The sequence below is a fragment of the Pseudorca crassidens genome, chromosome 2 (genome assembly GCF_039906515.1).
Source record: "Pseudorca crassidens isolate mPseCra1 chromosome 2, mPseCra1.hap1, whole genome shotgun sequence".
Lineage (NCBI taxonomy): Eukaryota > Metazoa > Chordata > Mammalia > Artiodactyla > Delphinidae > Pseudorca > Pseudorca crassidens.
The window spans coordinates 71,128,400-71,142,539 of NC_090297.1; the positions used below are offsets into that span (position 1 = coordinate 71,128,400).

Consider the following 14,140-nt stretch of genomic DNA (forward strand, 5'->3'; position numbering starts at 1 on the left):
TTTTCTGAGATAGCCAAGTACTTACTAATATATTTTGGTAAGTTTTTTTCTTTTAAAAAAAAACAAAACAGGAATGTAAGCAAAAAGAAACGACATTTAAAGTGTCATCAGAAAGTCAGAGCATCTTCCTTGGAAATTTTGATTAATTAATTTACTTTTTTTAAATTAATTTTTATTGGAGTGTAATTGCTTTACAATGTTGTGTTAGCTTCTGCTGTACAGCAAAGTGAATCAGCTATACGTATACATATATTCCTCCTTTTTTGGATTTCCTTCCCATTTAGGTCACCATAATTTACTCTTTAAGATAATATTAATAACATTTGCTGGTGATTTAGAAGGAAAAAAATGATTAAAATGCTTTTTGGCTCTTGAATGTAGGGTTCCAGTCTTTGCTTAGTGAATCATAAGTGAACTAAAATGGAAGTATGATACTTTTGACCATAATGTATAAGATGTCAGATGTTTTGTCTTTAAATAAGACCAAAGTGCCGGGGTGCAAAATATAACCCTTGAAAATCTTCATGTAAGCCCCTTTATTCTAATTTCTGAGGTTCCCTTGACACATCTTTATCTTATATAAGTTGTTGGGACAGAAAAAGTCGAAGGGAGAAGGACTGTTCTAGGTAAAATGGAACAGAAAACCAACTTTTCAACTTCTCTGAGTTGAAAAACTCAAATGCATTAATTAATTTTCTGCCTACTTCCTACCTCCCCAACACACACAGACAGAGGCACAGACACACGCTAAGATAATTAATAGTGCTAGAAACTCCTTGAACAATTTGTCTCTATTTGTTTTTCTCTTCACGTAAAAGCACACATACACACAAACATTGTTATTAACTTTTGGAAGACATTAAAATTTCATTGTAATCGCTAATTTGTGTAGATATTAAAATATTTACATATGGCCTATAAAAACATTTCAATAAATTGACTAAACAAATTTGTTAAGAAGTAAATTTATGTGTGTGTTGTTTATATGTACACTTGTGATAAATACATTTGTACAAGATTTCTAGGTTGTTTGACTTATAATATCTACATCAGCAAAGCAGTGCTATAATATTTGTATAACAAGCAGCTGCCTTATTGAACTAAATATTATAACAGTATTTATGATTATAGGATTCTAACTCATTTTTCCATAAATGCTTTCCAACAACCAACTACAGCTCAGGCCCTTTGCTAGACAATAAAGAAGCCACTGTTCGTCAAAAATCTGAGAGTAGGAGAAATGATTAGAAAACGACTTCATCTGATTGGTGCATACCATTCTAAGCAGTATAATGTTACTTCCTGTATCATACAACTTGGAGGTATTTGGGAGGCTATTTACATTTCTAGATACAAGAACATGGGTAGGGAGGAAGGTGCTTCCAGAGAGGAAGTTCCAGAAAGCAGTTTTAGACATCTAACGAACTTCTCAAAGACTACTGTCTCCCTGAGAATTCATGATGCTACTTTGGTCTATCAGGGGCTTCAAAAGTTGTGTGAGAGTGCTGGGTGATTCTCATACCTCCTTACTAAGATTTGAGTATTGTGGGTAATGGGTATACAGTGGTATAGTGTTATAGCTGGTTTTACGGATGGTTGGATAAGTGGGAGAAGACGTGGAGAAGACAGAGACCTCAAATTTTGTTACATGTCACAAGCAAAGATTGAGATTTTCATGTAAGTAAAGTTAGTACCTCCCTGGTAAATTAAAGTTAAAAGAAATTTGTTGAAAGGATGGATCACAACATTAAAATAAAACCCGAATGAACCCACCAAAACCTTACATAGTAGAGAGGGGAACAGTACTACAAAGAAAAAACTGGATGGAGTTTCCAAAAGAAAGGTGACTTAGAAGGTTTTACCATATATATATATATATGATGTAAAACTTGTTTTGTTGTGTGTAGGAGATACATAAGTGAAAGCTTATTTTCCTGCATGTTTAAAAATAAAATTGATGATAACTTATCATAAATTTATTCCATAACCTCACCAAAGTTGGAGAAAAATCCAACAGTTTCATTATTTTTATTAATAAAAATGCATCTTCAGGGGAAAAGAATAATAAGATCTATTTGAGAGAAAATTTTGTGAAGTAATAGTCTGTGAAGAGAGAGTATATAGTTAAAATTCCTGAATGCCATGCATCTTAAACTTATTATATAAATTTTTATGTCCTAGTTTTGTGTACTTGCTTATAAATTTTTGTGTATATTCTTATTTATTTTCCATGTGTATTTGCCCTGTTTCCCCAGATGATTTATTTCTCTGGGGATGGCGTATGTTTACTACTTTTCAGTAGCACCTCGAGCACTGAATTGCGGAAAGCAGGTTTTCCTAGTGTTGAATAATTGCCTTTATTAGTCTTGCATTTTGAAAAATATGTCAGCCTACAATCTCAGTAAAAGTGCAGGATTAAAAATGAATATAGAAAATCACATGCATGTTTCTCTGACATTAAATCACCCTGCTGTGTCAAATGTAGCACAAATGGCCTTTTAACAGGGGTCCTGTGCAAACAGTGGGTGATCAAAGCCCACATGGGCAGCAACACCAAGTCACACTGCTGGTGTCAAGGACAATGTATTCTGAATTCTGTTTTGTATTTCTTCTGTGATATTGTGCCAGAAGACAAATATATAGACACAGGTATATACATATACATGTGCACAAATTTTACAGAAATTAAATAATTCATTCAAATAAATTATTTAAATGATTTAAAAATTCTTTTGTCAAACAGATTAATGGAACCTTGTTATTCAAAAGATAAATCATTTAAAATGAAGTGGCAAAGACTTCAAGGGCTAATAAAGGTTTTATGAGAGATAAACTTTTAATGAATTAATACTTTTGCATGTACTTATTTTCTATAAACATAAATATACACACAAATGCTTACAACGATATTTATATCAACATTTCTGACTGATTTTTTAAGAAAACAGTATTCACAGTGTTTAAAATAATGTATTTTTATAGATTTGGTTTATTAGGAGCTGATGGATTACAATTCACCAAGCAAAGTAGAGGAGGTTTAAATAATACTGCCATAAATATTATTATTTGTGTAATAAGATAAAATAAACGAACTTTTTTTCTATTTGTAACTTATATGAATCCAGTGATCATTAGTCTTGAACAATTTTATATATGCCTTTTTCCAGGGCTTGAAATGTATTTAGCACTCAAGTCTTTTTTGCTGTGGAGGTCTTAATCAGAAAGATATTTTGCTCTAGAAAATTATGGTGAACTAGTATTTGTATAACAAGACCTTAATACCCTGGGAAAAATTTTAAGGATTTTTATGAAGCTCAGTACACATTCTTCAGCTAAATTTTGGCATAGTTTCAATTGAGACTCCAGTGAAATTCAATTGGTTTATTTTATAATTAAAAACAAGGAAATCATAGTAACAAAAATATATAATGTATAGCACTCATGTTTATAATAGAAACATCCATAAAGAAAGAAACATGTTCTAACTTTTCTCATTACTCCAGAGGGAATTGCATCTTTAATCACACAAAGCACAACTGCTTTCTAATTTTGTTTAAAAAGTGTTTCAATACTTACAAAAACCAGATCAGGTTATTGTAAATCTAGAGCAAATTAGAATCATTGGCCTCTGCTCAGCTCTATGTAAGGTTTCTATGTAAATCATAAACTTAATGGCATACTAAGACACACATCTGTTTCAGTTTTGTAGAAGTTAATAATCTAACTAGAGTATTTAAACACTTCTTTCATTAACTGGAAAATTCAGGCAAAGATAGACTTCCCTCAGTGATAAGGTGTAATATTTTACCTCTGAATTTTGATAAGCTATAAATCTACCTAAGTAGTTAAAGAATTTTCTAAAGATTGAATTTAGTATCTATTTTTGACATCACATGATTTCTTCCTGTATAGAAATATTCAATATAAACAACAGGCCAGCATTATCTTCTCAAATCTACATCTGCATAATTCTTTTTGATTTATATAAATCATATTTAAAATCATTTTGTAACAGGGCACTGGCAAGTAAACACTGAATAATTATATGAAATGTCAAAATTCATTAAAAAAATATTTTTCAGATTCCTTATTTGATTACCCATAAGTTTATTTTAAAATGATAAATGATAGTCTTCTGGGGATCCATATTATTTAAAAATAGTTTACATACTTTGATTTCTCAAACATTTACATTTTATAGCTAGCATTCTTTTCTCTGATTTTATTTTAACAAATTCAACTTTTCTCTGATTTTAACAGACTATAAATATTTTTCATGTTATTTCCATAATCTCTTTCCTTGAGACAAGCCACTTCATATATAGCAGTAGCAGAGTATATTATAATGAATTATTGTGTTTCAATTATCATTAGATAATAAACAGGAAATTAGTTTTTCTTGCCGTGTATTCTACATTGTCTGAACAATTACACATACGTGGTTTGAATTTGGGTCATTAAATTAAGGTAGTAAGGTCATAGTAGTAATTAAATTGGTGTCATAAATTACAGTCCCATAATGAAGGGGAACACTCTTTTAATGCACTAATAATCCTCTTTAGTTATATTGTAGATATGTGATTTTTGGTAACCAGGATAGTTGGATAAGAGTGTGGATGGTGTAGTGCAGCACATCCCCATCATTGAACCAAAATAATTCAAAGAATGTATTATCCAGGTGATAGTTTGGCAACTTCTTTTTAATGTAGAATAGCTGGAGAGATTATGTGTTTTTATTGTTTAACCTAAACCAGAATTTCTTCATTGAATATCACTCAACAAAACCTTATCATTACCAAATCATTTCAGTACCTCTTTGAGATATCGATGACATTTTAGTATGATTCTAAATTTGGATGCTAATTAAAAGAAAAAGAAAAGATTCTTTTCTAACGCACTTTTACTTATCACAAAAACGTATGCCTATTACATCATTGTTTGGTCTAGGACCTAAGTGATGGATTTCATAGTGACTTTAAGAATGCATTGTAAAGAGTTGCAATAAGTTGAAAACTTAAAGATTTAAATTATTCTTGAAAACAGAGATGGCAACATTCTATTATCAAGAAACTATGATGAGAACTTGGTTGAGAAGAAAAATCTCTGCAAATTGCTGTTCTAGTTTCCACATGCTCAAATTTATTTTTATTAAAATATATACAACCAATAAAGGCCTTTTAAAAATACAGTAAAAAAGATAAGTGTAGTTAAAAAATAACCATCATATTAATTAGAGGACAAAAAAATGAATAATGTTAGTAACAGCTTATACGATCAAAAAGTCAAGGTCAAACATCTCATGTTACACAATTTTAGATTATCAAATATTTTCAAAACTGTACCAAAGCAATTTTGTGTTTAAAAATACTAAGATCACATATTTCAGTTATCATTTTATACTGTATCATTAGGATAACTTCAATGTATTCTAATATGAAATATTAGAAGTGTTATATAATTATATCTTTGACTCACTTTCTAAAATGCAAAGAGGGCATTTGTGAATTTGTTTCCTGACTCTTAAAAGCCTTTTGCAAGTTTTGCCATACTACAGTGAACTATGACATGAATAATCAAAGTCATATTCTCAGAGGCACTAAAAATTCAATTTAAACTTGCGTGAAATTGCTATTTCACAAAGACTTGTGCTTTTAGGTTACTTTTAGTTTAACAATTAAAAAAAAATTAAAGAAATTTCATCTGTTTTTTTTTTTTTTAAGAAGATGTTGGGGATAGGAGTTTATTAATTAATTTATTTATTTTTGCTGTGTTGGGTCTTCGTTTCTGTGCGCAGGCTATCTCTAGTTGTGGCAAGCGGGGACCACTCTTCATCGCGGTGCGCGGGCCTCTCACTGTCGCGGCCTCTCTTGTTGTGGAGCACAGGCTCCAGACACGCCGGCTCAGTAGTTGTGGCTCACGGGCCTAGTTGCTCCGTGGCATGTGGGATCTTCCCGGACCAGGGCTCGAACCCGTGTCCCCTTCATTAGCAGGCAGAGTCTCAACCACTGCGCCACCAGCGAAGCGCCTCACCTGTATTGTTGACAGAGGTTTGCATGTATAGGAAAGGGACGAGGAGGCTCAATTTTAAACTACACACTTTAGTAAGAAAACATTTGGTTATGAGAATTTATGATGAAAAAATAATTATTATAAGAAGTCATAGACAGCTTTCTATAAAATGTGTGTTCTTATAGTTACACTTCCTGGTTTGACAGAAACATTGCTAGTAGATCTATAAGACACGATTATAGAAAATCCTCAAGGTGCAGATATTACCAACAATTATGAGAATAATCTATGTGAAAGCAATAAAGACTGACTTTGAGTTGGGTAAGACTCAGTGGAGCAGTATTATGAGGGGCAACTTTTTTTCTTTTTTTGCGGTACACAGGCCTCTCACTGTGTGGCCTCTCCCGTTGCGGAGCACAGGCTCCGGACGCGCAGGCTCAGCGGCCATGGCTCACGGGCCCAGCCGCTCCGCGGCATCTTCCCGGACGGGGGCACGAACCCGTGTCCCCTGCATCGGCAGGCGGACTCTCAACCACTGCGCCACCAGGGAAACCCGAGGGGCAACTTTTTTAACTCGCTTACTTTTGAGTATCATAATGGTATAAAAATTGTATAATCCTTTATACACAGTTAGACATATATAAACACTCTAAGCACACAGAAAGAGTCAAGCTACCAGTTGTTTCGGTGCATATTTTTAAGAAGTATTTATTACAAACTGATAGGTATTTAATAATATATGTGATCAGGTACTTCTAAATAATATCATTAAGTACAGCACACCATAATCATATTTATAATACAGTTTAAACTATCATTATTTTTGGAGACTGCATCTCTACATTTTAGATAGGGTTTCGCCTTCTTGGACCAAGATTTACTCAGCCTGGAGAGAACTGGGAGAAGAATTAAAACCTTATTGGCAAAAAAAAAAAAAAAAAAAAAAAAAAGCTTATTGGCTTTCCCAAATGCTTTCATATGTTTATTCTCTCATGGAAAATGAGTTCTGATTTCTTTTCAGCCTACATGCATGGCAAAACTAAAATGAAAAACAATGCTAGGAACTTTCAACGAGTTCTAGTTAAGTCTGGGTATTCACATAATTGCTTTGATCTGCTCTAGAGCTTTAAAAGATTTATTTTCTAGAGTAGGGAAAACGTTTCAGCACTAAGCAACACTGAACAGTAACGAAGAAAAGGGAACACAAAGTTTAGGATGAAATCTAGCTAATTTTATTTCTATTTCTGTATTAGAAACTAGAGCAGTTTCACATGTTTTTATTTGTTTTGTTTTAGAACTTTCACAGAGCTCTCTCATCAAAGGCAAAAGTAATGAATACAATCTATTCTCACTGGTAGTTCTCTACAGCTTGTAGCTCAAACTTCACACAATTTCTGATCCAGCATCAAGACCTGGATCCTCTCTCTGCCCCACCCAAGTCCACCTCCATGTGGCCCCTTTTAGAACTGGCTTACCTATATCCAAGTTTGCCAGGGTGGGGCATTGAAGAGGTTACTGTGTTCTACTGGCTTATACTAACCGCGATACTTTGCAACCACGCCCATTTTCATACTTTTTCAGATTCGCTAAATTGGTACCCATACTATTAGCATTCATATTTGTATTTTGACAAGTACCTCATCACTCCCCTCTAAATGAAGATGCCTGGATGGTAAATAGCTTTAAAAATTAGCACAATTTCTGTATCAGAAATATGTGAATCCATTGAATAAAATAATCTTTAGTTTCATAAAGATGTTTAAATTAAAAACATGAGTTTCTACAGTTGGAAAAAACATGTATGGTTAAAATGTTTGAAGCCCATCAATCTCTCAAACCACATAAGCTAATGAGTTCCTTCTGTTTTCTTTGAATGAAATCACCATGCGTGGTTAGATGTTGATTTAACATAAAACAAATGGAAATGGGTGTTTCCTTTGTCCTTTGTAGAATTTATTTTTAAAAACAATTAGCAAGTATTATGAATAAGTCAATGATTTTGCCATTACTTAAATAATAGTACAGATTGTGTAGTTAAATTGATTGGATTGCAGGGAATCCATAACATATTCCAACTCCCCTTAGCTTGCTAACATCTGTGAACATTATTAAGTTTCTCATTTCATTTTTTTCTACCATAACACCTGTATTGTTATAAATTATGTTTTGAATTGTCATGAAGTGTCAGACAAATTATGTTTTCTGGATGTGTGTGTGTGTCATTTAAGTGTTCTTTTGTAATGGCAGGTTTGTGGCTAACAGCTTAATCTTGAATGTATCAATGCAATTAAAAGCTCTGTTTCAATTCTTTGTGGATGAAAAGAAGGTTGAAGCATTATTATGTGTAAAGTGCAAGGAAAGAATTAAAAATTCTTTAATATCTAAAACATTATCCTAGAGAAGAGATACATTTAGATATAATTATAAAAACAGCAAGCTTATTATATGCTTACGAAAAAAGTGTTGAACTCTTTGAACTCTATAAAATACATATACTATTGAGTTAAAATTAAAAACTTGTTTGAGGCATTTCCCACTCCCTATAGATTTAACCCACTTCTGACAATTTCTTTCCCCTCCCATGCATCCTCCTTTTTTTGTAGTCTCTTCAGGAACATAGTGGAGAGTGACTCAATTATGTCCTGAGCGTCAAAGTGCATCAGACCTAAGAAATGAAGACAGTGGGTTCTTCCTGAGATTCTTTCTGAGAGAGTTAAATAAACAAGTAAATGAGCCAACATATGGGCAGCTTAATTCAGGCAAAATTTTCTATTGATTACTTACTAAACTTACTAAATAAAAACGTCAGCCCAAGTTCTGCCTCCCCAAAGAAAATAGCATTAAACTGATCCATGCACTCATTGGGACTTCATGAGAATCATGCCTAGATGAATGAAAAATCTTCAAAGATGAACAAAAGAAAGGGCTAAAATTTTTCGGTAAATGCAAATTATTATCAGTTTGACATATCTTGGCTTACAATACTGAATAAAATAATTTTAAATTCCAAGGGAGACTGTGATATAAATGACCACTGAGGTCTGAGAATTCTATAAGTCTTCCTTCTTTTCAACTACTTTAAAGAAGCCTGATTTAGTTTTCCTAGGTAGATCTGTCGTATGTATAAATTTTGACAGATGTAAAAACGAAATAAGGTTTCACACTAGCTCTGCATAAGTGTTTTTTTTTCCTAGACTAGTTTATATCCTGCACCGATAATATTTGAATTATGTTATCTAAGAAATTCCAAATGGAAGTGTTCATGTAGTTTAAAGCACCAATGCTCTATGTGGCTCCTCTTATCTTTTGTATTGGTGAGAATGTTAAAACATCAATACATTAAGTAGAAAAAAATTTGATCATCAAGGATTCTTCTTTGAACCTGAGAATTATAATGAATCAACCAAAAGAGCATGTTTCAGTTATTTGCACATATGTACTTTTAACTTGATTTTTTACAAGTTGAGAGAAAACTTGACTAATGGCTGGATTTACCTTAGTACTACAAATATCTGGCTTTGTGACAAAATATAGGTATTTAGAGTCTTCATGTCTTTTGAACAATCTGCTGTTGACATTTTAATAACACTGTTGTTTGAAATGATTTCTGACGTATGATGACTGCAACATACCCACAGCAACAAAAAGTACATATTGTTTCTGAAAGCGAAGAAGCTCAAGTTTCATCCTATTTTCTAGAGATTTTAAGTCTTGGAGAATCAGTTTTTCTTGAAAACCAATGCAAACAAGCTTCTTTAATTGATGCCTTCATTCATTAGTATAAACAGTGGTTTAGACATACATTTTAGCTCAGAAATTTTGTAATTAAAAAAAAAATCCAGGTTTGATTTTACTCGTATGCAAAGGACACAACTGGCTTTCGAACATTTTTCAAGCACGATTTTCTCCGACGTGGTCTATTCTCTTTAGTTTAGGTCCATCGTAGGCGCTGTCTGGCTGTTTGCTAACACTACCAACAGAGAGGCGCAAGGAAGTGTGGTCAGAGGACAAGAGCAAAAGCAGTTTCAATGTAAGGAAATGAGGGAAACAGACCTAAACAGCACGATGAATGCACTTGCGAGTAGAGCCTTGTAGTCTCCTTTCCTTCCTTTGCTTGTCCTGGTGGGTTTAATCAAAAACAAACAAAACGCTCTTGTGAAATATAGTCAATAAAGTCAAAGTTTGGCTAGCTCTCTGTAACTACAAAGAAAAAGTCATCGCAATTTAAAAAAAATGTAACTTTCATTAACGAGCCCGCCGGAAATCTCAGGTATCAAAGACGCATTAACCATGGAGCGTCCCCCGCGCGCCCCAGCCGGACGGAGGCAGCCGAGGCGAACAGACGTTCTTTCTCCTCCGAGCAGTCACACAAAAGGAGGGCCGCGGAAACGAAAAGTTTAGGGGCCTCCGGCTCGCCGCGCGGAGAAAAGAGAAAACCTGGAGACGGGGTGGGTAAAAGACGCATCCTGAGCGCCTCTCCGAAGTGCTGGCTAGGAGAGAGCTCCTGAGCCTGGAGGGGAGAGGGGAGGAGACCCCGAGTTCCGGGCCAGCCCCCTGCCCCCCGCCTCGGAGGCCGGAGCGCCGCGCTCTCCCAAATACCTTTCACCCCGTTCCAGAAATAAAATAAATGTTTTTAAAGTGCGTGTGTGTGGACAGGATGGACAGCGCGCGCCGCCGGAGCGCGCGGACGACCGAGCGCGCAGTGAGTGGAGTTTGGGGAGGTGGGGCTCGGGATGGAATGGGTGTGTTGACGCTGGGGTCTGGATGCGGAGCCCCGAGACCCGGGGGGGCCAGCCTATGGGGAGGGAGAGGAGGGGCGCTAGCCACCGCAGGCCGCCTCCGAGGCGCGTTCAGCGGCCGTGCGCGCGCGTCCCTCGCCGCCGCCGCCGCCGCCCGGACAGCCCTGCGGCCGCCCCGCCGGCGGAGCCGGGGCCGGCCTGTTCTCGGGCGGCTGCTGGGCCACCGCCACCCGAACAGCTCGAACCCGTAAGTGTCCCCTTTCACTCCCCTCCCCCTTGCTCGGGTGCACCACCGACGCAGCTGCTCAAATGGGGTGGAAAATGGCCATTGGGCGGCAGTGAGTTATAGATTATCTGCTCCACGTTTTGTACTTAGCTGCCTGTAATCTTCTTTTGAGTTTGCCTGAGCCCCTTGCTGGAAAAATCAGGAGGGAGAGGTTTGGTCTTTGCCGCTGTACAAGTTAATATGTTTATATGATTAGGCGAACTCGCGGGGGTGGGGAGGTGGAGATCTGGGGTGGAGGAGGTGTTGGAAGAGGAGGAGGAGGAGGAGGAAGAGCAGGAGGCTGGGAGGTGACTCCAGTTCAGACCTCGCGGAGAGTCTGTGTCAGGACTTCGCAATCCCCCGTCTCTCTCCCTCGATCCCTCTTGCTCCCTCTCTCTCCCTCACACTCTCTCCGCTCACACACTCACACACGCAGAGGTACCGGAGCGAAATTGGGAGCTTACCGGAGAATCCTTGGGATCGTTGCGGGGGGGGGCACCTCCCCTCCGTTGCTGCGCGTCGCGTGTCTCGTCCCTACACCTCCCCGCTTCCCCGAACCCCAGTCCTCGCCTTCAGCCAGTCTTGGGGCAGCGGCCACCGCTCAGCCTCGGCCCGGAGACCCGAAATGTGAGGAGGGGCCGCTGCAGTCTCCCGCCCCAGGCCGCAGGGTCGGCTCGAGGGATGCCAGCCGGCCGGCGCGGACGGCGGGCTGAGGGGCTTCGCCTGACGAACTGAGTTGGCCTCGCGCCGCCAGCGTCTCCCCGCCCCTCCCGCGTCTGCAGCTCGGAGGGGACTCCCAAGTCTGCGCACCTCTGTCGAGCTTTTTGCCTCTGCCACCCCTTTCGCTCTGCTTCCCGAATTTCTTATCTTTCCGAGGGAGCGTGCGGTCTGGGGGCGCGTGCGCGTGTGCAAAAGACCCCTCTCGCGGAGCGGCGTGTGGGAAACTGCAGGAAAATGTTGACCTAACCCCAGGAGCCGCCTGGCGCTGGCTGCTTGGCTGGAGGAGGAGGCGGCGGCGGCGGCGGCCAAGCAGGAGGACGCGCCGAGCCACGGCGCTGCTTCCCGCTCGGACTCGGCGGCCGGCGACCCGCTCGCGGCCGGCCTGGACCCTCGCCGGCCCGGGTGGCCGCTGCCCTCTGCGCCTCTCTCCGCGCGGCCCCCGCGCCAGACGGCCTGCCCCCGGGGGCGCGCTCGCAGACCGAGGTAAGAGCCGTGGGAGCGAACAATGTGCCTCTGTGCCGGGCTACGGAGACCTGTTTGCTTTGCGCCTCCCGCCCTGGGGTGGATGCTGGAGGTGGAGGGAGCCGCGGGTGAGTTGGGGCTTGGCTGTTTGTTTATGTTCGGCCGGGCCAAGGGGGAGACCCGCGCCGGCTCGGGTTGCTCGCCCCCTCCTCTTCCTCCCCCTCCTCGGAAATGGATCCGCAGAACTCCCCTTCCCGTCCAGTCTGCTGCTGCTTCGCCCTGCGAGCGTAGGGACGCTCACTTGGCTGTAGTCTAGTTGCAGGGGGCTCCGGGAGGAGAGGGGAGGGTAGGATTGGGTTCGGCATGTTTTGATTTACTGAAAGCCTGGGTCAGAAGGTGCCGTTCGCTTTTTCACAGCCCGTCTCGGGAGGGGGAAGGTGGGGCGCACCCTCGGTGGGGCCGGAGGCAGGGAGGTGAGCGCGCCCCCGTTCCCCCGCCTCAGCTGCCTGCAGACCCGTCCCGGGCTGTGAGTGGAGCGGGGAGGCCGAGCGCTGGGAGAGAGTTCTGGGCAAGTGAACGGGGGTGGGGTGGGGGGATGGGGGGATGGGATGAGTTGTTGCGGGTGGTTTCTTCTCGTCGGTTAGGTGGCGTGGAGAGGCGAGGATGTCAGCAAAGCGCAGCCAGATGTGGCCGGGCCAGCACTGTGGCTGGCAGCGATTAGGGGCGGCGCAGCGGGGCCGGGCACCCGGCAGGCTCTGGGGAGGCCGAGTGCCTCCCGCGCCTGCAGTGAGAGGGCAGCAGCGGGCCGCGCTGGGCCTGCGGGCGAAGTTATGGGGTGTGGGCTTCTGGGCTTGGCGCTGGGGCTGCGAGTCTCTGGAAGCGTGGTCTGTGGGAGCCGGGTGCCGGGTGGGGTGCGACGGGGGAAAACGGCGTGGGAGTGGCGCGAGGCCGGGGAGGCCACCCCCCGCCACCGGCGCTAACCGAGCGTGGGCTCGTTGCTTGGCTGGGGCTACACGACCCTCTGGTGGAGAGGCGGGGGCGAGGGAAGCGACGAAAGCGCCGCAGCGCTGGGGAGGCACTCCTGCGAGAGTCCTTCGCTTGGGATCTGGAAAGTTTGTTCCTTTCGCCAGACTGCGGGGCTTGGGTTAGGGGAAATCGCTGGAAGCTTTACTTTGTGCCAAAGTGTCAATGAGCGGCGACTAAGGAACGTATGTCTCTATTCATATTTATTTTTGTATCCTCTGCTCACTCCGTCCCCTGAAAGCGTAGTTGGAGAGGCAAGTCCTGCGGTGTCCGTCTTCTTTCCCCACCTTCTGTGGACTCCTCCCCCCTCATCCTTTTCCCCTTCTCTGGCCCCCCATTCCGTTCTTCCTGATGCAAACTGTTGTCTCAGATTCAGACCCGGGAAATGTTTTCCTCCTGTTTCTTGAAAGGTGTCAGGCTGCTTAGCAGCTTCTCCAAGCAGCCTGGGAGCGTCTGAGCCGCAGCCACCAGCCATATGGTTCCCGTTACAAAGGCCAGGTTCTTAGGCACTCTCCTCCTCGCCCCCGCCCCCAATTCTTAAATTTTCTTCTGCATTCTTTACACTATGTGTACTTCTCTCTTCCTGAGGCGTACATTTAACGGACGTTGGTTGGTCCATTCATTTCCCTGGCAGTGTTTGTCTGGAACGGGCCCCACCGAGTTTGCTCTTTGCTCAACTCGAGTTGCACAATGAGGAAAAGTCACATCCGTTTGGTAAATGATTGCCTGTTGGGATGTCTCTTACTAAATCAAGTTTGATCTTGGGCAAACCTTAAAAGACAGGCACTAAGGAGGCAATCTGCCTCCATAGCAGAAAAATAGAATAGTTTGTGTGGTGTCTTTGGCAACATTCCCAGTTGTGATGGGACTCTTGACCTAGGTAAAAGGTAACTTTGTAACTTAAATTTAGTATCTAAGAAAA

At 41.2% G+C, this 14,140-nt stretch overlaps 1 protein-coding gene across 21 annotated transcripts in view; it reads left to right on the forward strand.

Annotated features, from left to right (window-relative positions):
- ADGRL2 (adhesion G protein-coupled receptor L2) overlaps positions 1–14,140 on the forward strand; it is a 271,801-nt gene that overhangs the window by 81,165 nt on the left and 176,496 nt on the right. For 18 of the 21 annotated variants that reach the window (XM_067726674.1, XM_067726681.1, XM_067726679.1 and 15 more), the window contains exon 1: positions 10,892–10,995. The exons of 1 other annotated variant lie outside the window; for it this stretch is intronic. The gene's annotated coding sequence lies outside the window, so the exon portion shown is untranslated. Of the gene's footprint in view, positions 1–10,309; positions 10,458–10,891; positions 10,996–12,085; positions 12,217–14,140 lie in introns of those variants that run through there. 2 more of the 21 variants (XM_067726677.1, XM_067726675.1) reach the window with 2 other exon arrangements.